Source organism: Protopterus annectens, chromosome 2.part0 (genome assembly GCF_019279795.1).
Source record: "Protopterus annectens isolate FY-2018-M chromosome 2.part0, PAN1.0, whole genome shotgun sequence".
NCBI classification, from domain to species: Eukaryota; Metazoa; Chordata; order Ceratodontiformes; family Protopteridae; genus Protopterus; species Protopterus annectens.
Window position 1 is genome coordinate 807,930,260 of NC_056728.1, and position 25,407 is coordinate 807,955,666.

The window sequence follows — 25,407 nt, forward strand, 5'->3', positions numbered from 1 at the left end:
TCATCACATCCGTACCATAAATAGAGTGAATAAGTCTCATCACTTGTAATTCATAGAACCATATTATTGTAATCCAACATCTCTAATGTGAAAACATTACATTTTCTGCAACCTTTAATGAGTTAATGTTAAAAATTAAATTCAGTTCTCTTGCTCTAACAACTTCTTCCATTTTTTCATATATCCGGAATGTCCCTTTTGTTCTCCTGGCTACAACATTCTAAATTAATTAAAATAGTGCAGCAAATGGCTATTATTTGGAATGGTTTAGAGTAAGCATACATTCTTATGTTTCCAGTATAGAATTGTCATTCCTTGTAGATACAAAAGTTTGTGTTTAATGCTAAGAGGGACAAATCTGAATTTATTACCACAATTTCAGATGGTTGAGAGGTATACCCTGCAGTACCCTGCTCCCCACAGCCATTACCGCTACACTGCACATGCACAATGAGCGGCCAGCACATGGACAACCTCCTAGCCTGTGAAAAAGGCTCATTAGACGGACAGTCCATCATTCATCCCACAGCTATGCCCCACCTTCCCCCTTTTTATTTATTTTTTACCGAAAAGCAAGAGAAGGTAAATCCATGCCATGGCAGCGACGGATGGGAGACAGCCAACAATGGGGGGGGGGGGACACGCATACCACATCGCAACAACCCACGAGTTGAGCAAATACTCATTTGCCTGAAATGCATCTCTGCATCTTACTCTCCCCACCTTTTTTTTTTTTTTTTTTAAATCAAATAAAATACCAGGGTTAACTAGCCGTTCCATCTAGGACTGCCTTTCTACTGTAGTGAATCAGGCAGACTCAACCTAGTTTCACTTTCCTCCCATATTACACAAATGAGAGGCAGCAAAATCAAGACTGGGAAACAAAGAAACCTCCACAACTAAGATGCCAGCTCTCCACAACCGTGGGAGCCAACTATATGCGATTGTTAGTACACAAATTTCTGCACTGCCCTCCTAAATGTATTAACTCAGAAGTTTGTTTATAAAATAACTAAAACCAGCATGTTCAGCCCTTTTTGCTGACAGAACACAAACAAGAAATGACCTATCCTTGTCCTAAACAGGTATACATATCTTTTGTTTGTATTGGCATACCTGGACAAAGAAACATGCTTATCCACAAACTCTGATAGGTCAGCAGTATAACTGACAGACACATGCTCGTCTTCTTCCTTACTTCCTCGGTACTAGACATCCTAGTACAGACTGACCAGCCCCAACTCCCAGCTCTTCCATTTGAACCAAAAGAAACCCTTTAAGACTGCAATACACAGTCTCCAACAGCGCCTCCCTTCAAAGAGACAGCAACTCCCTGACTATAAGCCATTCCAAACAATCAAGATTCCTTCTATCTAACATCAACCTCACCACAATACAAAAATTCCTCTCCTACTCTTATAACAACTTTCTGTAAGCCACCAACCTGTAGCTCAAGGCCTACCTGTACTCCAGAAACACCCAGAGGTCATCATAGGCGAACCTTGCTTTAGCAAGTTCACGCCAAAATGTGATTGCTTAACCCAACTACACTAGACTAAACCTCTTAAGCCCCTCCCCATCATTATCTAATTTCCTCCCAACCATCCCTGCCTCCACTTAACTCTTTCACCTCCCCAACCCACTTAGCTCCACCCAATGTCAACCTAATCCCCACCATGAAGATGTCCTGGGACAACTTGGTTTGTTGCCAAACTTCATATATGAATGTCCTTGACTTTGTGTCATAGTTTTGCTTTGTTGATTGTACAGTTTGTGGTTTTATGGTCCATCATACAGGGTTTCAGGCACCTGAATAATGACAGACTTTTGTGTTATTATGAATGCTGTACAAACCAATTTATTATATCAACTCAACAAGTATGTAAGAGCAGTATTTAAACTCTGTTTCTCATTTTTGGGCCATTGTTTCAATAATATTTTTGGCTTGCTGGACACTAGACAAATTAGACGTAATTTCTTGGACTCTCTGGGGGAAATTGCTAACTACTCTTTGCTCATTGTTCTGTCTCTGCAGGATTATTGTAATTTGTGTGATGCAATTTGGAATACATCAATGTTTGGAACATAGCTGAATTTTTTACACAGCCATTATTTTTAGCACATGGAAGTGGCTATAGCTGCTAAATGGTGGGATGCCTCTACACTTTTGCCTCCATTGTTACAGATAAAGCAAAAGATAACCACAGCAAATGCTCTAAATTAGGGATAGCTTTTAAATGCTGATAACAGAGAACTTTTCAAAATAATTTCCAGTTTTGGGAGAGGTGAAGCAAAGGTTTAAGAACAAATTAGTGATGTCCCTCCAGAATCTAGACAGTTAAAAGTTATGGATGAGGGAGGGAATTGTCTGTGTATGAAAGTAACTAACTCCGTATTTGCTCAGTTTAAACAGCACTAATCTGGCCTTGTAAAAGTAGTGTGCATTAGTGTGAAGTAAGATGGAATGCTTTATTATTGTCATAGTTATTTATTTTTACCACGGGCTGATATATGAGGTGTGAGTTGTAAAGTACATGTAACTGGTGGGTACATAGGTCATCTGTGGAAACAAGTGGATTATCCTTGCTGGTGTTTGATCATTGATCTGACATGACAAGAGTGATGTCAAACAATGTATTTGCTAAGATCTGTGCATAACCAGTACTTGCTAGGCCTAATGCTTGTGTGTGTGTGTGTGTGTGGGGTGCAGTGCATTTAAGAATAACGGATTAGTCATTTCTTTCACTCTCCATCACAAGTATCAGCATTGCATATGATCAGTGTTTATCTTGAATGATCTGGCAGAAACAGGACATGTGTGAAAGTAACTGATCATTAGTACATTGATGCAGTGAGGAACATTACCATCTCAGAACACTTAGCTTTAGTTGTGCTCTTGACTGTGGCTCCTTCTGTGTGGAGTCAACATGCCATCCATGTGTCTGTATGGGATAATCCACATGCTCTGATTTCCTCCAAAACCCCAAAGATGTGATATAGGTGAATTGGCATTCCATCAATTTGCCTGTAGGTAATCATGCAGTGTGCATGTGTGTGTGTGTGTGTGTGTGTGTGTGTGTGTGTGTGTGTGTGTGTGTGTGTGTGTGTGTGTGTGTGTGTGTGTGTATGTGTGCGCATAATATATGAATGATATTTCATCCTCATCTAATGTAAAACCAACCTTGGTTAAAGATGTGAATGAAAAAGTTGATGCACCTTATATGGGGATCTGGGTACAGTGTGGTTATTATTACTTGTTTTTTTTTCACAATCAACCCTTTAACATATGGACATAATGTCAGTATAGCCTTTGTAGCAGCTACAGACCATATGGCCATTATGTCTTTTACTTCTGCCCAAATTTCAGAGGAGCAAGTTCCATGGCATAGAGAAATAAAGCCCTAATTATGGTCTAGGTGACCTGGGTTTAAACAGTAGCTCAACTGTCTAAGGGGCTGGCAGACAGGGATGGGTGTGCCCATACACGGGAGGGCACAGAAAGTCACTGAAGTTTGGGTAGAATACTGTTTAGGAACAGTGAGGTAGAATATATTAATGTAATTGTTTTCACTTTCCTCACAGTCAGACATCAGGCACATATACAGGTAGTTATTTTTGGAAGATGGGATAAACAGGCATGCTGTTGTATACATCTGGCAGCAACAGTGTAAACTATATTACTGTGGTCCATTTGCTCTTTAACTTTTAAAATAGCCTGGAATTAGAGTGGTAAACATAACGTGGTTGTCTTTTGGAGGTAGGGATCAGAAGGCATGCTGCATAAATGTTTGACAGCCACCATTAGAAATAAATGACTGCAACACTTTGTGTCTTCTGTCGAGTCTAACACCAGAGAGATTTATAAAAGGTAACTATCTTTCTGGGTGGAGTAGGGAGACAGGCAGTATTCAAAAATATGATATATGCATCCTTGTGAACTGCTATTTTTTCAGACAGAAATTATTTCTTTTTTGAAAGAAAAATAAGACTGAATTTCTTAATTTGCTCTCCTGTTTTGTTCAAGTCATTATTTGATCAAAAGTGCGGAAATAGCCCAAAAAAGCACATCATAGCGTACCGGAGTTCCGCTGTCACACCCTTAACCAGGAAAAGCCAAAAGAAGAAGAACAACAACCATTTGTGTCTTCATGGCTTTTCAAGATATAGCAGCATTCAAACCCACAGCTTAATCTGATTATTTATTTTGGTTATTATAATGCACTTTTGGACACTTAGTTTGTGTTGAAATGATGAAAGAAAAAGGAAAGTTGAAAACTAATTGAATTTCTTTCCTTACTCATTATTTTTTTCAAGTCATCACTGAATCAAAAATGTTGGAGAAGAGATCTAAAATACCCCTCAGAGTATCTGGAACAACCATGGATTCTGGGGGCCAGTAGGCCCCCAGACCCCCAGCTTCAGTCAGTTATTTCTTCTATGGTTAGAATGTTTTGAAAGGATGCAGAAAAAAGCTGAAGTAACTGAAAATGCATAAAAGGATGGAAAAAATAATCTGAATAATGATGGAGGGCATAACTGCAGAGTGGAGGTAATGGAGTATGTCAGGGGCAGTGAGTAGTTGGGGGCAGCATGGAGCTCTTTTTTCCTATGGAACTATTTCACCAAAGGCTGGGTCTGTTGCTATCCACTACCTCTTATAGATGGTGCAAAGCTGTTTGCACATGTGTAGATGGGATGAAAATATGCCACCTATTAGCCACTATGGTACCATGCATTTCTGCAGATTTTCCCTTCCTGTCAGTATTGATATCATACCATCCATCATTTTTATGGCCTCATTGATGAAACTGTTGAATGTCAAGGGCCGATTATTAGGTGTGATATAGGATAGACCCAGCTTACAACCCTTAATATCAGTATGTTCCTCCCTAAGTTGATGTAAAATGCAATGTTTCAGTGTCTTGTCATTAGACATGGACTAGAGAACTTACTTAGGGACAGAACTGGCCACAACCACATTGATTTGTACTGGCTCCTTTTTGATGAGGAATGTAGTGTCATAACTGATCTTTGGTACTGTGGTGTCAAGTATACAGTGGTAGCCAGGAGTGTATAGGAACTTCCCTAATTGCCACTCTTATTGTGCCACATCCACAATGTACACAGGATGATTGATGGACAGAAAACAAATACTGCTCTTCGGTGTTCTCTTAAATTTTTTTGCTATGCATGTATTAAATAGGGGTCATCTGCAACATAACTTAAAAATAAATAGGCTAATAAAATAGGGAAAGTGTCATCTCAAAAATGCCTATACATTCAATGCAATAACTAGCTGAAAATACAGTGCATACAGCAGAGACAGAATTAAAAGTGTATGTATCATAGGAAAAGGTTAAATAACATTATTTTTTTTCCAGGTTGGATTCATTTTTCAGGAAATAATAGCTATTATCAGACTCTGCATGCAGTTTTTGCACATTACTAGGAATTTGCCATTGAAGCACAGTGGAAGTAATGTCACTTGAAGCATTCATAATGTAATGCTTCCCTTTGAAGAGAGGGACTGACTACACAGTCACCTTCACTCTGTAAACGTATCTTTTTCCCCAGGGATACTGAAGTTCAGTGCCAGTGAAAGCATGGGACAAATGGTGCATTGTCTTGAGTGACAAATAGTAGGAGGTGACAACTATATAAAAATCCTTGACAGCTTAACTGTCAGCTTCTTGGGTTGTTTAAAGGTAAACAGTCATTCCTTTAAAACTATCCATAATTGATTTGACTATTAACGTAATGGCAGCTTGTGAGCTTTCAAATTGCTCTTTAAAACATTTGATAGTTTACAAGTTGTCACTAAGCATCTGTAATTGCTTATAGGCAATTGCAGGGGCACCAAATGGGTGTGTTGCCAAGGGTTCCAAATTCCCTTGCTTTAGTTCAATGAAGGTGCATCTGTTCTTTTACAGTAAGTTCTTTCAGAAGCATTACACTTCTTCTTGGGAATAAAATTCTAAGTATTTGAATGCAGTGAGTCATCATAAATTCATGCCTGAGAACAGGGAAATAATCTTCTCACCATGGGTGACTTAGTTATTCTCAGTACCAATAAAGTTCATAGCTATGCTTCTCATTGGCTTCCAGCCATAACCGTACTATGAATTTATGTACTATGAATTTATGTACTATGAATTTATGTACTTATGAACCTACGAATACCATCAGTTCTTATAAACTGATTTAAAACTGATCACTGTGGCCAGTAATGTTCTCCACAGTAACAAGTCCTTTCCACATGCAATAGCTTGATGATTTTTATTCTTTTGACAAGATTGTGAATTTGTGAAAGATACAAGTACTGTGTGACTGCTGTTCTGTGATTATCTTGTATTTTCTGTTTGCAGTTTGTATAGTTGCACTGATTCTTGACTTTTCATCTTATTTTGCTACAGCTTAGTGTAGTTTGGATATATTTTACTTTAATTGTTATTGTCAAGATCAGTTAAAGATTTGTGCTACATTCTCCTGGCAACAAGGACTCATTCCCTCCAGTACAGTTCTTTTGAGTGTGTACCATTAATTCAGTGAGTGTGACTTGAGTCTTTAAAAATAAAATGAAGTTATCACCAAACAGTTCTAACAAATACTCATTGACAGAGGTCAAATATCAATACAGTTGTGTTTGCCATCAGGTATGCTTCAAGATAAAATATTCTGATACCTTGTATGCAGCATGGTTTTGAAATTAGTAATGTAAATATGAACAAGCAATATTTGATGCCTAGAGGCGCAGTAGGAGATAACTGCAGAAATGCCTTGAGGTGGACTCAGCTCTAATGAGTTAACTTTATTTTAATTGAGGGAAGAGTTGAGGAGTTTTGATTACATAGAAATGGTAAGACATTGGGGGGAATTTAATAAAGCCTATACATTTTTTTACCATGTAGGCATTGTGTCCTGCTGCTTACATGAAAATAAGCAGGTTTTTGAATCAGTAAGCACAGCTGAGTGGAGTACATGCACGCGCCAACACGGGAAGATTCGTGGCATCCAAATCACCTCATAAACAGGTAAATCTCATGCAAATGAGTCAGGGTAGAGCAATCCAGCAAGCAGATAGGCAGCTCTTCAGACCCCATGTCAGTGTCTATAGTGTACATCCCTGTACAGGAGTGTAGACAGACAAAAGGGGTTGTAAAAATGTAGATATATGGATATAAATGGCATACCACATACATATATGAATGAAACTATCCCCTTGTTTGTCTGAAAAATCAAAGGAAATATATTAAATTAATTAAATTTTTTTAATAATCTAGGCATGTTTGTGCTGTGTGCCACAGTGTGCAAACATGCTTTATTAAAAAAAAAAAAAAAAAAAAAAAGAAATTGTAAAAAACAAAACTAATATTATGTGACAGAAATGTATTACAGGACCTTGTGTGGAGTATCTAGAATGGTGCATTGGTGCCGTTGCTAACATGGTAGGGCTATGAAGTATGTAGTTTCCAGGCTATGAGCATGGATATCTATGCAAATGAGGTGGAGTTACTGAATAGCATAAAGGGGTAATTGTGTTCCCATATCCCCTTTGTGTAGGCAGAGAACCATGTTGGCATTTATAGAGGAGGTATCTGGCATCAGGAGATGGTGTGTTCAATGACTTTCTATGCTTATTTCAGCTTAGCTGTGCCTATTTGTGTGGTGCATGCCATGCTGACCATGTCCTTTTTGGGGGGGGTGTGCACTAACGTCTGAGCTTTGTTTAGCTAAAGGGCACGTGTTTCCGCATATTTGCATAGCATGCCACCATACTGAGTGTGGAAGTCTGAGGGGTGGTGTACACTAAGTGCTAAGCTTTGTTTACCTATGGGGCACGTGTTTTCGTGGCACGCTGCAGTGCTGAGTGTATCTAAAAAGCCAATGACATGTTAAATATTTTTGGCCCCTGTTTAATTTAAACTAGGGCCATTAAATGATGTTAATGATATACTAGGCAGGTGGAATGCATGCTAGGTAGCCACTCACACAGTCAGCACCTACAGCAGAGCACTATAAAGTATGCATACACCCTACAATCTGATTTTACCTCCATACTCTGCACCATTGGAGTACAGACATGGGAATTTTAACTGAGAGAATGCTAGGGGCTGCTGCAGGTCTGCTACATTTGTATGTGCTAGATGATGAAGTCAGTGCTGCTGCTCCTGCTAACAGTAGGCACAGACAGAGAAGGAGAAGAGTGTTCAGGTCCAGGGTAACCTTCCAGGAGCTACATGAGCTGGAAATTGTGAAGCACTACAGGGTGGACAGGGACATGCTACAAGACCTCACTGAGCTAAGCCACCCTCAACTCAGACCCAGAGCCAACAGAGAGGAATCCAGCCCAGTGGAAACAAAGGTATATGTACTCTTTAGGATATTAGCTACAGTTACTTTCCAAACACCAACTGGGGATATGATGGGGATCTCACAGACATTAGCATAGAGGGTACTCTACCATTTCCTGGATGCCATGCTACCACATGCCAGTGAGCACATTTCTTTTCCCATCACCCATGAGGTGAGGGCCAGCAATATGCAGCACATCTACCTTGTAGCACACTACCCTGAGGTACTGGATGCCATAGATTGCAGTCATATACACATCAAGTCACCACTCAGAGAGGAGGGTAGAATCTACGTGATCCACAACAGGTACCACTCCAACTGCCACGTCGTGTGGAATGCCCAGAGGATTATCATGAGTGTGTGCTCACAGCCCTGGCAGTTATCATGATTCTCATATCTGGCATGCATCACAGCTGTACCAGATGTTTGCTAGGGGGGACATCCCACACAGCCATTAACTGGGGGATACTGGCTATGCACTGGAACTGTGGATGATGACACCCATCAGAAATGTACACACACCCACAGACGAATGCCATAATGAGGTACACACACAAACTAGAAACATCATAGAGCATGTGTTTGACCTTCTGAAGTCACGGTTTCAGTGTCTCGATATATCTCGTGGAGCCCTGCAGTACTCTCCAGCCACAACTGCATATATGTTCACAGTATGTGCCATGCTACACAGTCTGATCCTGTGGAAACAGTGGCAGCAAGAACAGCAAAGGGAAGGGATACACAGCCCCCCATCAGTGCCTAGGTCATCACAGCCACAGTCACAGGAGGACTTGGAGGAGGAACCCCCTGATGATGTCCCTGTAGGCAGATGTAAGCATTCCCAGTATGCCCTGGCTTTGGCTAAGAGACAACGCATAGCATATTCACTGACAACCTAGGGCCCTAGTACTGACACCTTACTCCTACTCACAAACATATATTAAAATTGTTGATGACAGGCAACCCACACAACCTGTGCCTATCCATGTACTGGCTGTATACTGCTTACCTCACACAGAGTCAGCTTTGAACTACAGTTCTGTCAACTGCTGCATTCGCAAGGTAAGTCTGTAACCTACACACTACCTGTAAGGATTACTATAATATGGTATCATATGTATGGATCTGCTACATTTATGCAAGGAAATATAGTGGACAGAAGTAATATCCACATGGAACTACAGATACCTCATCTGAAAGTATGTGTTCCTTAATAATCACTAGGTCTCATGGTTGGAATATTCACTACATCAGTCAAGGGAGATGTTAAACAGTGGGGTCACATGATATTTGGACTACTGTCTATCCCAGAAGATCATGTGCTGTTGTCCCCCCACTCCGAAGACAGCAGTGTTCCCAGTTAACTGCTTTAACAGTATGTCAGCAATGGTATATCAGCAGACCAGGTAATCTCAGGGCTGTAACAAAGAATTTGATCACTCGTCGTATGTCACAAGTAATGCAGGAATAACAACATACGTATTTATGCTGTTGATTGTGTGATGAATGACTCATCTCTATTTGGAAGCTTGTGTGGCTCAGTGGACATGGGAAGTTAGCATGGGTGATGTGTTGATGGTTCTAACCTAGAAGTATTCACATATTTTGCATGTGAGGTATTATTATGCTGGTGTTTTCACAGACTGTCAGTCTCTGTGTGGTGTAACATTATGAACCTCAGTCACATATTAAGTATAGCAGACAGCTGGGGAATGCTGTGGATATTTGGAGTGAAGTACGGTACTGCAGAAAAGGGGACATATGTCATTGTCTGTAATACACAAAATCCTGGACTGCAGTACAGATAGGTGTAGCCTGGAGTTACTTTATAAGTACTGCTAGTCCCATTGGGCATGCCCACACACTTAGTTAAAATGAGGTAAATTCTGTTGCCCCTTCATGAAAATGACCTGTTATGTATAGATATGCCTATACATACAGACACATACGTATACATATCTGACTGTCACATCTCTGTCTCTCACATACATAGTATATCTATCTGTATGTAGTGTCAAATGCATATATACCAATATATATATATATATATATTAAAATGATACATATACATATCATACACCCATATAACACATATACATATTATACACAGACAGCTACATTTATAAATACATCCCTGTTATATACATAAATATGTGTGTGGATGTCTGTATTGTCCTACATACCATAATAATGGTGAGTAAATCTGCACTATCAAACAGCCATACTGTTGTTCAAAGGATCCAAACTGAGAGTGCAACAGTACATAATACACTTACTTACAGACACCTGTGTCTGCTGAATGTCACCACGTAGACAGACACAGGTGAGCAGGTGGTGTAATATATACTGTTGTCAATGCACACATGGACAGGGCACATTGTTCCTGCCCACAGGTTTGCCTATCTAAGCACAAGCAGCCACATATGGCCATACTGGTAACTGTATACACATAGCTAGGATAATAGCAGTTATCTCACTGTTGAATACTAGATGCAGATAACAGTACAAAGCAATATCATTCTGCAGGCCACAGATGCAATTCAACACAAGTCTAGTTTGTGTAATGCACAAGTACTGTGCATGCTATCACATATAAAACAGGCTTAACTTGTGGCCCATGTGATAAGTGCTGTCATCTATAGTGTATAAGATTAGATAGGTATGGATTTTAACCTCTCTCCAAGCCACTTGCTTTGTGTGTGTGTATATACCCCCTACGAAACAACTGATGTGCCCTCATGGGCTATCTGCCTGAAATGTTTATGCACTTTCTGACCCTGTAACTTGCAGTTGGTTTTGAAACTGCCCTCTTCTACAAGGCCTGATGATGTCATTCACCTTAAGACTACCAGCTGACAGTGTGGCATCAGACTTAAGCTGTGGCACAGGCGATAAGTATTGTGACTTATAGTGTATAACACTAGATAGGTAGGGGTTTTAATCTCAGTCTAGGCTACTTGGTCTGTGGGTATGTCCATGTGGCATAAGTATGATCACCTTGGCAACTTAGAAGTAGGTAGGGCTTTGCAGTATTTCATTTTTAATGTGTCATGTGCCCTCCCAAAAGACTGACCACAACAAGGCCTGCTGATGTCATCAAGCATAATATGCCCTAAACTGATAGTACAAGCAGACATGAGGTGTGTTGCATGCATCATGTACTGTGATCTGTAGTGTGTACCATTACATAGGTAAGTGTTCTCATCTACATACAGCCAACTTGCACTACGTGTGTGTCTTGGTGTTTTCTTTATGCAGTGATTGGAAGTGGTGCTAGCCTCAATGTAGCCATGTGAGCCTGTTAGACCATTTTACATCATGATATGGAACCATAGGATGTTTGAACTTCTCTAGCATAATGGCCATACAGCACTCACAATCATAGACATTTTTATACCAATCATTAAAGGATCAGGACATATTGCACCAGACCAAGAGGGACTCAGGCAGACACCCTGTGTTGAGATGATGGTCGCCCTGCCAATCATACAGATGGCATGTGCTGAAATCCTACAGACAGGCACCAGATGCAATCAAGCAGGGTCACACATTTCCTCGTATGCACCTTTGAGTAGTCTATTTACCAAAGGTGACATTGACACTGATTGCAGACGATCCCCATTGAACACATACTGAAGACAATTAGTGTCCTTGTTTCCAAGTAGTACTGTTGTTTGCAATTGCTAGTACTGCTTGGAAAGGTAAATCAAGAAATGGCCATTGCACTCAGATATTGGCATGCTGAGGGTAGAGTCCTTGGAGGTTATGAGCATGTCACTTACAGCTGACTGTGGCCTCAGCTATGCCATATAATTCTTCCCATAACACTGTAGAGACATGGTGATCTGAGGCATATTAGGTGTAAACCTGTGTGCCCAGGTCTGTGTGCCCAGTTCTTTCACCCCTGAGTATGTACATCACATGTTGTGACTGATGTGCTGCTTACCAGGTACATAGGTCAAACTGATGGAAATTATACCACATATATATTTGCATGAAATTTATTTCCATTAGTATGTCAACAGGCATGTGTTCACAATACTCTCTTGCAGGATAGTGACATACAGCAGAGACTATATGAGTGCTCACAATTTGCATCAGCCAACATTGTTAGCCACAGTCATTCAGTAGTCACATGTATTGTGGTTAAATGGATTCCAAGCACTAGAGGACCAGGACCAAGCCCTGTTGAGCACTGCTGTTTACAGATCTGCTATTGGAGGCAGATGTCCCTGTGTTGCGTATGTGTGCCATCAATGGGCCACTTAGTGACCCCTACAATGTCAGTATCATGGATGCCTAAGCGGGTGCTTTATAAATGTTGCCTGAGCAGGTGATATAGTCAGATGGCTTGACTCAGTCTAGGGGGTTGTATGTCCTTATGTACCCTCACCCAGGTCCTTGGTGACTGCCTCGGAAATGTCCACTACATATAACAGTTATGCTGCCTCTATCACACACCCAAACCATGCACAGCCAATTGTGTGTAGATCACATATATGTGTGCTGATCAGATCCATGATGATTGCCCCTACAGGCATACAGATATGGCTACTTAGACAAAGAGGTGTATAGTTATGTTGGTCAGTGGATGCTCCACCTCTGTGCAAGGGTATAACAGTTGAATTTTTCCACTCAGCTGGTGCACAGCCAGTGTTGTCAGTATGATTGCAAGGGTTTCCCAGTGATGGTTAGTAATCCTTGTCAGATCCCATGTGGGATGCAGCCTGGAATGTTAGCATGTGCAATAGATGCTGTGTATCTTCCAATGAGAGGCCAGTTACAAACTGCTCTATAAATATGTAAGTTATGGGAGAGGTTGTAGGAATGTTATGTGTCACATGTGGTGGGGACAGGGGAGTGTAGTTGATGCAGACAGTGTGGGAATAGATTTTAGGTATGAGTACAGACCCATTATATGTGGAATCATGACATATGCTGTCAACGACAATCTGCGCTTGTCCTTTGAGGTCGCACATGTCACTGCACTGTACATTGTGCTTCTGCTTTGTGTGGGTGGCTAATTTTGTCACTTACCAAGTCTACATAACATTACAACAACATTATGTGCTTCTTTTAGCTGAGGAGGTAGTGCCTCCATGTTAGGAGCGCACTCTCATCCCAACTGTCACACAGCACTGTCCACCTGTTATTGTACAGCCTACTAATGGCAGTTGTCCACCAGTCAGGTTTTCTGAGCCATAATAAGCCTGTGTCCCTCCTGTCATGTGCAGCCGAGTTCATGCAGTTGTAATGCTGATTAGATAATGCATGGGTGTAGAGCTCTGCTTACTTGCCTGTCCCATCTGAAGGGGGGGTACAGTTATGCAATGTCAACCATCCCACAGGAGGTAATACATGGCTTTCTTGACATATATATATATCTGTACTGCCTGCAAGGGGGATACATGCTGGTAGTTCTAAGGAGACTCATCTGTGGCCAGATCACAAAAGGGAGGACCTCACATGGGGGGACTCTACCAGTCACCCATATTGGTAAACACATGATGTAATACATCAGTTCCCTGTGTGGGGATGTCATTGGACCATCATTTGGGCAATTGAGCTGCAGCAAAACTAAGCAACACAATGTGTACATATTACACTTCCCTAACATGTTTTTCTCTGCTGTGTACTGTGATGAGGCTATCAAGGATATAGTTGGTGGTGGCCTAAATTTATTTTCAGGAACAATATATTCCTGAAGAGGGAGCTCTGTTGTAAACCTCTTAGAAAGGATTGTAAAGTGAATGTTAAGTATGGTACCTTTTCTTCTAGGTCCTGCAAAGCTTGTACATCAATGTCATGCTTAAATATGTTTGTTCATCCCGTTACATCTAAGAACTATGTATTTAACTTACATGCTGATTGTAAGACTGAGAATTTATTTAGCCAACTGTATTGACTGCACAGCATTTTACATAGGAAAGACCAATCAAAAATTGAAGGAACGGGTTTTGCAACACCTAGGTGATATTAGGAAGAAAATTGTTTAAGTGCCTTGTATAAACATATTAAAGATAATCAGGGACATTCTTTTAAGCTTACAGAAATAGGAATGATTAAGCAAAATGTCAGAGGAGGAGATATAGTGAATAAAACTGAGCTTCTAGAAATGAAATGGATAGCCATTATGCAGGTACATAGATCACCTGGTTTAAATTTTACTATACCTTTAAAACCAGCTCTGAAAGCTAGGCCATTACCTCATTAATGTGGAATGCCTTTTCATTGGTTCTTTTGAGTTTTAAAATGGTAGTGAATTTCACCATGTTATGTTAGGATCTGAAGAAGCATATTTGTGAAAGCGCTAATCCTTGTTTTAATAAAGCTGCTTTTTTATTACCTGTTGGACTTAATATTTTTTGCCTATTGACACTAGATTTTGTATGCCTGAAGCTTTGGTGGATAGACTGAGTTTTGAATTTTTGACTACTCTGTTTCCTACAGTCTACTTATTTGTTTCTGATGCTGTCTTATTCTTTGATGATAGGAGTTAGCATGGATATGAGCACTAACACTGTCATACACCTACTGACACTGGACCAAACATTGTTACTTTTGATCAAGGCCACATCATGCCTACCAATTGTAACCAGCAGAGCCTATTGACTGTTACACTATGCAATGGATGTTGGAGGTATGTCTCACTCCACAAACCATGGCCTGACAAGGTTTATGACAATATTAGGCCAGCAGACCTTGCTGGAAACTATGTATATCATGTACAGAGTGTTATGCCGGCTGGTGGATAGGCAAGTGTCTGACAGTCATACTCTGGGAAGATAGCATTGGGATACCTATGTTGCAGTGATGCCAGTCACCAGTGGAGTTCACCATAATCCATTACTGGCATACTCCCTCTACCTATTCCCTCTCTGCAGTCACAGCCACTGTTAGTGACCTCTGACTGAGTACATTATCAGGTGATTGCATATTAGGAGATGTCACAGAATGCCACACAGAACCAACAGTTATCCAGGATGGCCTAAGACCCAGTCAGTTGTTCTCTGAGCCACTGACAAAGACTAAATGCCAATGACTGAACAATACTATCCTGAGGGAAATCGTCCTCCCCTGCAAAATATTGTAATGTCTGCACACCGTACACTGTTGAGCCATTACACATGTAGTTATGGACACAGAGAATAATGTAGCCTTTGACTTTCACTGATTAGTAAAATGTGTTGATGTATTCACTGTTGTACAACCTATACCAACAAGTTGCGGATGTAAATCCCAGACTATCACTGCTATATTGAATGTGGCAGTCATCATACTTATCATTGTGTGCAATGGCACCCTTGGTATGTCACTACACAGGCATATTGTACAAATGCAGCAGCCACACAGGTTTCATGGTACACCAATACACAGTGTAGATAAAATGTCCTATGGAGTCCATGTCATGACTGTACATGTGTAGTCTATCTCCTAAGTGCTTTGGAGGGGATGTGTATGGCTCCATACAGGGAGGTGTCAGATTCCTCTGTGTACTTCCCGAGTATCCATGACAGAACTAATAAATATCTCACCTGTTCTACATGCCTACATCATCACTGTGGTATACATAGTATATGCTGGATAGATAGGTATGTAACACAGACAGTACACCCTACATGAAACAGGCCCTCCATGCATGTGAAGCACACATATACTGTGACACACATCATGTGCAGGTTACACAATGGGATGCAGAACATGACAATCATAACTGGTGTTGGGCAACTGTCTGTGCTGGACACAGGATATTTGTAGATGGGTCATCTCCATTGCCACAGCTTGTAGATGTGCTAGCTCCCAAAACCCTGGTGACACTTATCAAGGGTAGCAGACCTTTTCAAAGATTAGTGATGCATGAGTGTGCTGAATGCCACCATTGTTAACCTGTTATACACATATGAACCTATAGTGCTTATAGAACCTTATAGTGCTGTAAGCCATCCTGTGCTGCTTTATTGCCGATGACACGGATATAGAATAATTATCATCACTTGCATAGGGTGTTGTGTGGGGGTGCAGGAGGCCTAAGCTGACCCAAATGGTTGACAGCATCTGTGTGACTCAGGAAGGGAAACGGTTAAGATGGACCATGGAAAGGTGCTGTGTGTGTCTGTAGGTGACCTGCATTTGACAGAGGTGTGTGAGTGTGTGTGTACATGGTCATTATCAATGCTAGCTGTACATGTGTGTATGTTGGACAGCTTTGGATCATACATGGTAGAGTTCACAGTTCAGCGTCTCTGGCCCCAAACACGGGAATTGGCTCTGCCAGGAGTTGGATTGGTACCGCCAAGCCCAAGCTCACATGTGGTGCTAATACATGATGGTGACTGCTGTCTGCTGGGACAGTATCCCCCATAAGAATCCCCAGGACCATGAGCCCATGGCTTGCCACATTGTTTTGTGGACAGCACTCTCCCATCTGTAGCGCTGGATGTGCTGCCACTATGGGAGTGTGATTGTGCACGGCCACATCAACTTTCAGCAGATGGGGTTGCTGACCTACATCCAAGAGTATGAGGCTCGGTTCTATATCAGTTCACCGAAATGGCTGAATTTTGAACAACATATGTTCGAACGTCTAACCACGAAGTACAAAAACATCAAAGTCTTAGAACAGCACTTTTTTTCCCAGGGAAAAAAATCGCTGTTCCAAGAAACACACACACAACATAAACACACCAAAAAAACAGCAATCCACACACAAACACTTAAAATCCTACATCTAACCCTACACTAAACTGTACATACACTACTATCTATCCACTTACCGTAACCCAAACCCTAACCCTAAGATTCGTCACTATCGCATATCACCTGACCAGCGCCCTAACCCTAACTCACCTATCCTGCCCTAACCATAAAGTCTGTCACTGTCGCACACCCACCTCACCCGTGGCCTAACCTTAACTCACCTAACCCGCACCCTAACATCCACACAATCACACACTTACCTGAACCCGATCCATAACTTCCCACCACAGTCCTGATAATCGCAAAGCCACAGAAATGGCCCACCGAATTCTTTCCCTGGGAAAGAATTCGGTGTTCCATGGCTTCACAATTATCAGTGTTTGAACATCACAGTTCGAACATCTGGTGTTCGATCATCAGCCATTTCGGCAGACTGCTATAGACCCTGAGGCTCAACTCCAACCAAAATCAAAAATAGGCAGGAAACTGTAGAATTCCAACCAGTTTATTGTTAGCGCTTTCATTCAGGAAATACATGAACTTCTTCAGACAAAGAAACCCCAAGAATCCTCATTATATTTATATATATATATATATATATATATATATATATATATATATATATATATATTTTTTTTTTTTTTGTATAATGTGTAATACTGGCTCTTTAAATTTCTTAAATCAAGTTAATTTGCTTTATAATTAATTATCTCATCTTAACTGATGGTATTATCTTAACTGTGGATTCTTGGGGTTTCTTTGTCTGAAGAGGTTCATGTATTTCCTGAACGAAAGCACTAACAATAAACTGGTTGGAATTCTACAGCTTACTGCCTATTTTTGTTTTTGATTACAACTTTATTTTTTGTTTTGTGTTTGCTCAACTCCAACCACACATTCCAGAACAGATAATGTGGGGTCCAAGACACTGTCTCAGCCCACCTTCTGTCCACTGTATCAGTGAACAGATGCAGGGTGTCCCCAATGTGGTGCAGGCAGTCACAGGTGTCATACTGTGCTGCATCCATAACCCTAAGCATACATCTAGTGTTCCACTCAGAATGCGCCTGTGCCTCCATGATGGCCCGAAACATGTGTCAAGTGACCCATGATGTGACACCTGCAACAGGTGGTGGATGGACAGCAGGCCTCCTACAAGCACCCCTGTTAATTCAGCCATGTTGGACCTTGCCAGCTATGGCCAGTGTCTACATTTACTAGAGCCATAGTTGCTACACTTTCCTGTTCAATTTCCCCACACTCTGACTGTCCAATATCTGTGGCCTCTGGGGATTGGGTATGTGTGGGCATGCTGACTGTGTGCAGTGACAATGACAACAGAAAGTGGATGTCAGCCTTTGGGATAGATTCAGCCACTGATACCCCCACCTGTGCCACACTGTGGCCACCATCATCCACAGAGTCTGAGGAGACACTGACATCAGGTTGTGTAGGGGACAGACACCAACCCCCTGGTCACCTGTGATAAGAAAGGAAAAAGCAGTACATTAATACCTGCACAATTATACTCTGCAGTACTATGTTGTGATATATGTAAGGCTCTATACACTCTCATCGCTATGACAGACCTGTTGAAAACCCAACCTCATATAGTAGGACTTGAGTACAGCACTCATCCCACTAACAGCTGTAGTTACTTGAAAATAACATCTCATTACACTGCAATCACATCAGCAACAGTGAGGTACACTTTTGATATTTGTGTAGACTCTGCACAGTTGACACATATGACACTCTGTAGTGTCCTGACAATACCATCTCATCAATCTGTGTGGTCACACCTACAAGGCATAATAGGTATGAATCTAACATGTGTACAGTCAGAATATATGTGTGTAGTTTGCAATCATGCTAACAGTAGAGCAATGCGGGCAGCAGGCCTGAGATGACAGTCTAGGGATTATACTGCTGTAAAGTTACATCTAAAATAAAACAGTGCCATGCATACCAGGAGCAGAACCATGGGCTTGGCCAATACCTGACAGACCTGTGAAAAGTTGAGGGAGAGGTAAAGTCAGTACCACTGCATGTTCCACCACCACAAGGTAATACGTCCATATAGCTCACATTTACAGTAGTTACTGTGTTGATTGTTATGTTGGTCAAAATCTGAGCTTGACAGTCAAACTGCAGTGAAACCCTTCTCTCCCCCAAAAGCAGACAGACCTGACACCCACGTATGGTTGTGTATGCCCTGACACACTGAATGCTACAGTATTGCAATGCTGATCAGACTAACCTTACCTGCACTCTCCTCTGCCATGGACACTGTTGCATCCACATCCATAATGTAAGATGTGATGGATGCCTGGGAGTTGTCATGTGTGCCTAGATTTGCCAGGAATTCCTCAGTGGCTGAGAGTGGTTGTTCCACTCCAGGTCCTCCACCAGTGGCACCACAACCCCTGGCTACATCTGCTGCTTTTCTGCGTGCAGCATTGATCATGTCCATTGCACAGTGTTGAACCTGCTCATATGTCCTGCTCTGATGACCAGTGGCACTGACATCACGGACAAGGTCAGGCCAAAATGCCTTCTGCTGTTCCCTGTTGTGCCTCCCCCTGGACAGTAGGAGTTCATGGTGTTGACAGATCCCTTCAAGTATTAACTCATTCTCTGCCTCTGTGAAAGCTGCCCAGTGTCTTGCATAAATATTCCCTGAAAGAGAGCAAAACGGAAACACATGTCAGGATCTCATATGTGGAAGTACAGTATGCAGAGATACAGCAAGGACAGAATGGCTAGCAATATCCATTGCTTGATCACATATGTCATATTCCACAGTGTGCAAACATACTAAGCATTTGAATGCAACTAGGATACTAGCGATAGTCAGGTCCCATGTGTGCCATGACAGATAATACTGTATGTTCATACCTCCGACACTGGAATTTATTGTAAACTAATGAAAAAACAAAATAAAAATGCACAAACTACTATAAAACAAGCACAATACTGGCTATAGAATAATGAAAGAGTCTTATCTTATGTTAAGCGCTTTTCATTTACTGCATTAGTAAACTTCATCAGACAAAATCAGTGAAACGCACTTACAACAGTTAAATAGTTTAAAATTTGGCACCCTTTTTCTACAACAGGAAATTAAATTACAAACCTCAATATGTTACTTCCCCCATTGCATGTACCATTATTCCCAAATAAGTAAATATTTATATATATATATATATATATATATATATATATATATATATATATATATGAGTAAACATTCTATATACACCAAATACACACAATATATGTGACTGTATAAATTAAAAATTATAATTAGCTGCCTAAAATATTAAATAAATATACATTTATATCCTCTCTCTTTTATATGTGTGCCACTAGATGCTACACTCAGCTTTTTTAACAAAACCACTTAGCAGAATAGGAAGAAAATCTGTCTGTCTCCTATGAATGACCTCTTGAGCCATATTTTCAAGTAGGTCTCCAGGGTAACCTCTTTCATATAAAAGAGAGAGGGGCAGAAGGTCCCAGATTTTTTTTTGGATATGAATGTAGACAGTAATTACATCCGTCAGATTGTTGGTGAGAATTGGAAAGTAGTTACGGGTAATGCAGATTTATCTAAAGTTCTTGGAGAAGGCCCCCATTTTGTTTACAAGAAAAATCAACATTTTCAACATTTGTTAGAAAATAATAACTTTGGGCCAACCCTTACTTATGGTGAAACTGGGGGTATGTTTAAATGGTCAGGGTGCAGGGCATGCAGATTTATTTCTGTGGGTCCCTTTGCGTTTCTGGAACATCTACAATTTACTATACAGATCCCTGGAAAATTGAGCTGTAGTACAACAAGGATAGTGTATCCTGCGATGTGTTCAACATGCCCAAGTTTTTATGTTGGCATGTCCACTAGGAGTCTAAGGAAACATGTATTAGAGCACTTGTATGCTATAAAAACAAAAAATAGTAATAATGCCCTTGTTAAGCATTCTTTGACATGTTCTAACTGGAATAAATTTACTTTTTCTATAGTAGAAGTTGTTAAGCGTGACCTTAGGGGAGGGGATTTTAGAAATTATGTTGAACAAAGAGAGGCAGAATGACAGATTAAACTTGTTTATTTACCCCCTGGTCTGAATGATATGGTGAACATACAATGTTTCTTAAAAAAATAGGAAAATTACTAAAGTGAATACACAGTGTTGAATGCCCTTGTGTTTTAAACTGTGTTAGCTGTGTGGACACTTTGAGTTGTACATATTTTGCAGAATCCCTTTAAATGTTTTTATGTATTTAATTGACTTGTTAATGATATGATTTGATTGGTCAAATATTTTTTGAATGGTTTAAAAGTGATTTGGAAGTGTATTTTATCATTTCTGATTAAGTCTTTGGGATGAATAGTGAACATTAAATTTTAACTACGCTAAAAAAGAACTTTCTCAGTTTCTCCAGTGCTTTTCTTGGTGGATTTTGTGGTTTTTAAAGATGATAACTAATTTAAAATGCACTTGCATATATATAATGTGCACAGCAGTTTTTTTTATAATTATTATCACTCATCAAGTATCATAACTATGTGTTTAGGAGAGTGTGTCATATGAAGTATGGATGTAACATACCTCAGCATGTATTACTCAAGTCATACAACTGCATGTATCTGTAATGCAGTTAGAACCACAAATACTGCCTTTTACATAGAAGGACAATACCATGAGTAGTTCAAGTTGCAACATACATACTCTTAAGCACATTTCCATTCATTTGTATATTAGTATATCTCAAATTCATACTTCCAAAAAGGAAGGTCTCCCATGGCACTAACAGTTAATAAGCATAGGTTAAAATGTCATCTTTTTTCTCATTGTTCAACTCCAAGGTAGTATTATTCAATTGTACTAGTGTGTAAATCCCAACAACCTAATATGTCACAATTCATACCATTTTAACTCCAACCAGCAATGATTATAACCAACACCATAAATTATTTCAGTGTTTAAGATTGCAAAAGTTGTCAAGAGGGTGAAGATCACACATCTCACTGCAACATTTAACACCTTCCATGCTTTTTGATTCAATCACTGCCAATGTATTTGCCAACCCATTTATGTGCTTTCAATTGGGCAAATGCAGCTGGCATGGCTATGCATCTTTGTATACAGACTGATAACGTGAGATCTGAATTGAGCTCCAATTCAGACACATAGTTCTAGCTTGACTTCTGTAGATGTGGCTGGCAAAGTTGAGTCTCTTGCTGCAAGGGGATTATACTGGATCTCTGTACAAGGCTGAAGCTTAGAATAGCATGGTCACGGATATCTCCAGTACAACTGGCATTCCATGCACTAGTGAACAATGTCATCAGCATTACAGTGACATGAAGAGGAGAAAGCAGGATCTCCTGAGCCAATGGGAGGATACATTTAAGACTGCAAGTACCTCTCAGCTGTGTAAGTATCATGACCCATCAACAGTTAATGATATTGCATGGATTAGACAGCCAAGACAGTTATTCATTACACTTTCTCTACAACACACGGATGAGGTCATCCTTTCAAAAGCGCAATCTGTCATGATAAAGCCAGACTTCTGCTGCAAAACTAAAGAAGAGATAGCATTGAACCATGATGCCTGTCAGGAGAGACTGTCTTGCGTCAGAAAAGCACGGGGTAGATATTCATTAGGTCTGAATGCAAGCTAGATAATTATTTCCAGTCCATCAGACCATGTCATCTTGAGCAGGCATAACTAAACTTTTATATCTGGCATACATACCATCTCCAATAGCTCTTGGTGATTGCATTAAGCATCAAGTATATCAGCTTAGTTATATGGGGGTTCAATTCCCAGTAGCTGAAATTTGATTTTATTACAGGATACTATTTTTAAAATATTAACTGCAATACTAAACACCATTAGCAATTCAGTGTTGGTAACTGCAATTATTATGTTGGAAAACATATATCATAGCACTGAGATTTATAGCACATTAATGCCTTCACATCATATCTGGATGTGGCAAAGGTGAAAATATTTATGTGTCAATTTTGTTTATGTATTGAAATAATAAAATAATGTGACACACCTTTGATCTTATTCTCTGTCTGAGACCCCCTCTCTCTTTGTCTATATATATATATATATATATATATATATATATATATATATATATATATATATATATATGGGTCTATACTAATACACACACACACACACACACACACACACACACACACACACACATATATATATATATATATATATATATACATACACACACACACACACACACACACACACACACACACACACACACACACACAGATATATATATATATATATATATATATATATATATATATAAAATGTTGTTTTTTTGGGGCACATTGCTGCTGAAAACAAAATGACTGTCAGCATAGGCAGCTAGACCAACCACTGCCATTTGGCCTACCATACCTCCACAGGTGGCTGTGGTGACATCTGGGTCGCAACTTGTCAGTGTTACCTTCAAAACCCCAGTCTTACCTGCTCCACCTGCATCAGGCAACTCAGCACTGGCTGCTGGTGCAGTAGTATCAACTGATTGCAGTACTAGCAGTACTAAATGAGATACTTGGCTAACAATAAAACTGAGCATACACTGTACTATGCCAAACTCACCGAGGTGTGGGGCTATGCCCCCCACATCCACAGTCCCCTAACTAAATATACCAAATGTGGGATCACACTACAGCGGGAAAAGAGCAAATTTCACCATGTTGGCCAAGTGTCTCATTTTCCATTTAAAAATTTTTGTAATGTGTATTTTCAATTTAGTGAGAGTTCGGTGTTGTCATCTTGGTAAAATAAAATTTGGGTAAGTAAAAATTCGGTCTAGTCAAGTAGACCCATTTAACTATGAACTTCTGAATTGATCTCCAGTTAGATTTCATGAACCTAGCAGGACTAGGTAAAATATAGCTTAGCATTTATATAGTGTAACAATACAGCATTTGAAAAGTCATCCTATCCTCAGCAGGAACACTTATTACTCCATCCTTATCATACTTATGTCTAAATCTTGTTTCTACTCTCCTTCCCCTTCTTACTTCTAGAGCAAATACTTTATTGTGCACAGCCTGACAGATTAATAGTGAGGAAACACACCGTAAAGATGATCCTAAATATCCCATGATCCAAACTGTTCGTATGTCTTCTTTACCCCTTCTGCCTCATCCCTTGTTGCTGTTGCATATTTATTAGGCTGATGAACGTAATGTTTGTCTTGTGGGATTTTATTATTTTCTTTATTGTTTATAAATCTAATATCTACATCCTCCCTTGCTTCAATAAGTTGTCACTGTCCTTTCAATTGGGTGAGTTTATCTTTGTGAAGTAAGCGTTCCTTTGTGGTGTGCTAAGATAATACTTGGGTCTATAGACGGCTTTTTACACAGTGTCAAGGGTTCTAATCCAGAACTCTGTCAAGCTCTTACTGACTGTTTTATAAGACCTCCTCTCTCCCTCCTCTATGTCTGTACCCCCATCTGTGCTATCAGTCTAAGTCCTCAGCATTTGTACAATGTCTGGCACCAAGCAGCAATACTGACAGTAAATGGCAGTTCATGTCTTATGACAAAATTGTGAGTTTTGCCTTAGATCTCATTAGCACAGTTAGCTTCACACAAATATGCTTAAGTCCCCTACACTATAGAAAAACAGATTTTTAAAAAAATCAAGCATGATACAGTTATTCCATATCTATTAGGCTACTGGATGTCACATGTAGTCTAAGGATGGTAAAACTGATATAACTGAGATGAAGGCTGCAGCCCACATACTCCTTTCTTCTCCATATTGCCCAGTGTTCTTTGCAACATGTAACTTAAAATTACTAAATTATGAGTTCCTATATGGTGAACTGAAATAATCCTCTGATCTGTTCATTAGTATTTTATACTGTCACAGGTTTGAATCTAGAAGAATGCCATACGATCATGTAATATTTTTCCATATTATTATTAGTATGTGTGTAACTGTGTCCTACATATGTTAACCCATCACTATCCTCCTTGTGTCCTCATCATGGTTCCACTCTCCTAACTCTTCGTGATACACATTGGAAACACTTTATTGTAGACAGTGATACCTGTAAAGATTTTCAAAGGATGGCCACATTTCTCCATCTTAATTTGTGGTATGCTCATCACAACATCTCTCAAAATTTGCATGATGTTTGGTGCTAAGTATCATCACTTTTTGGAAATGGCAGTAAACAGTTAGTGGCAAAATACTGTGAGCTTTTGCCTTTGGTTGCATTAGTCAGATGCCCTTCATGCTGCTGTCATTAGTCTTGCTGCTCTATGTAAACACAGGCTGGTAGTACTA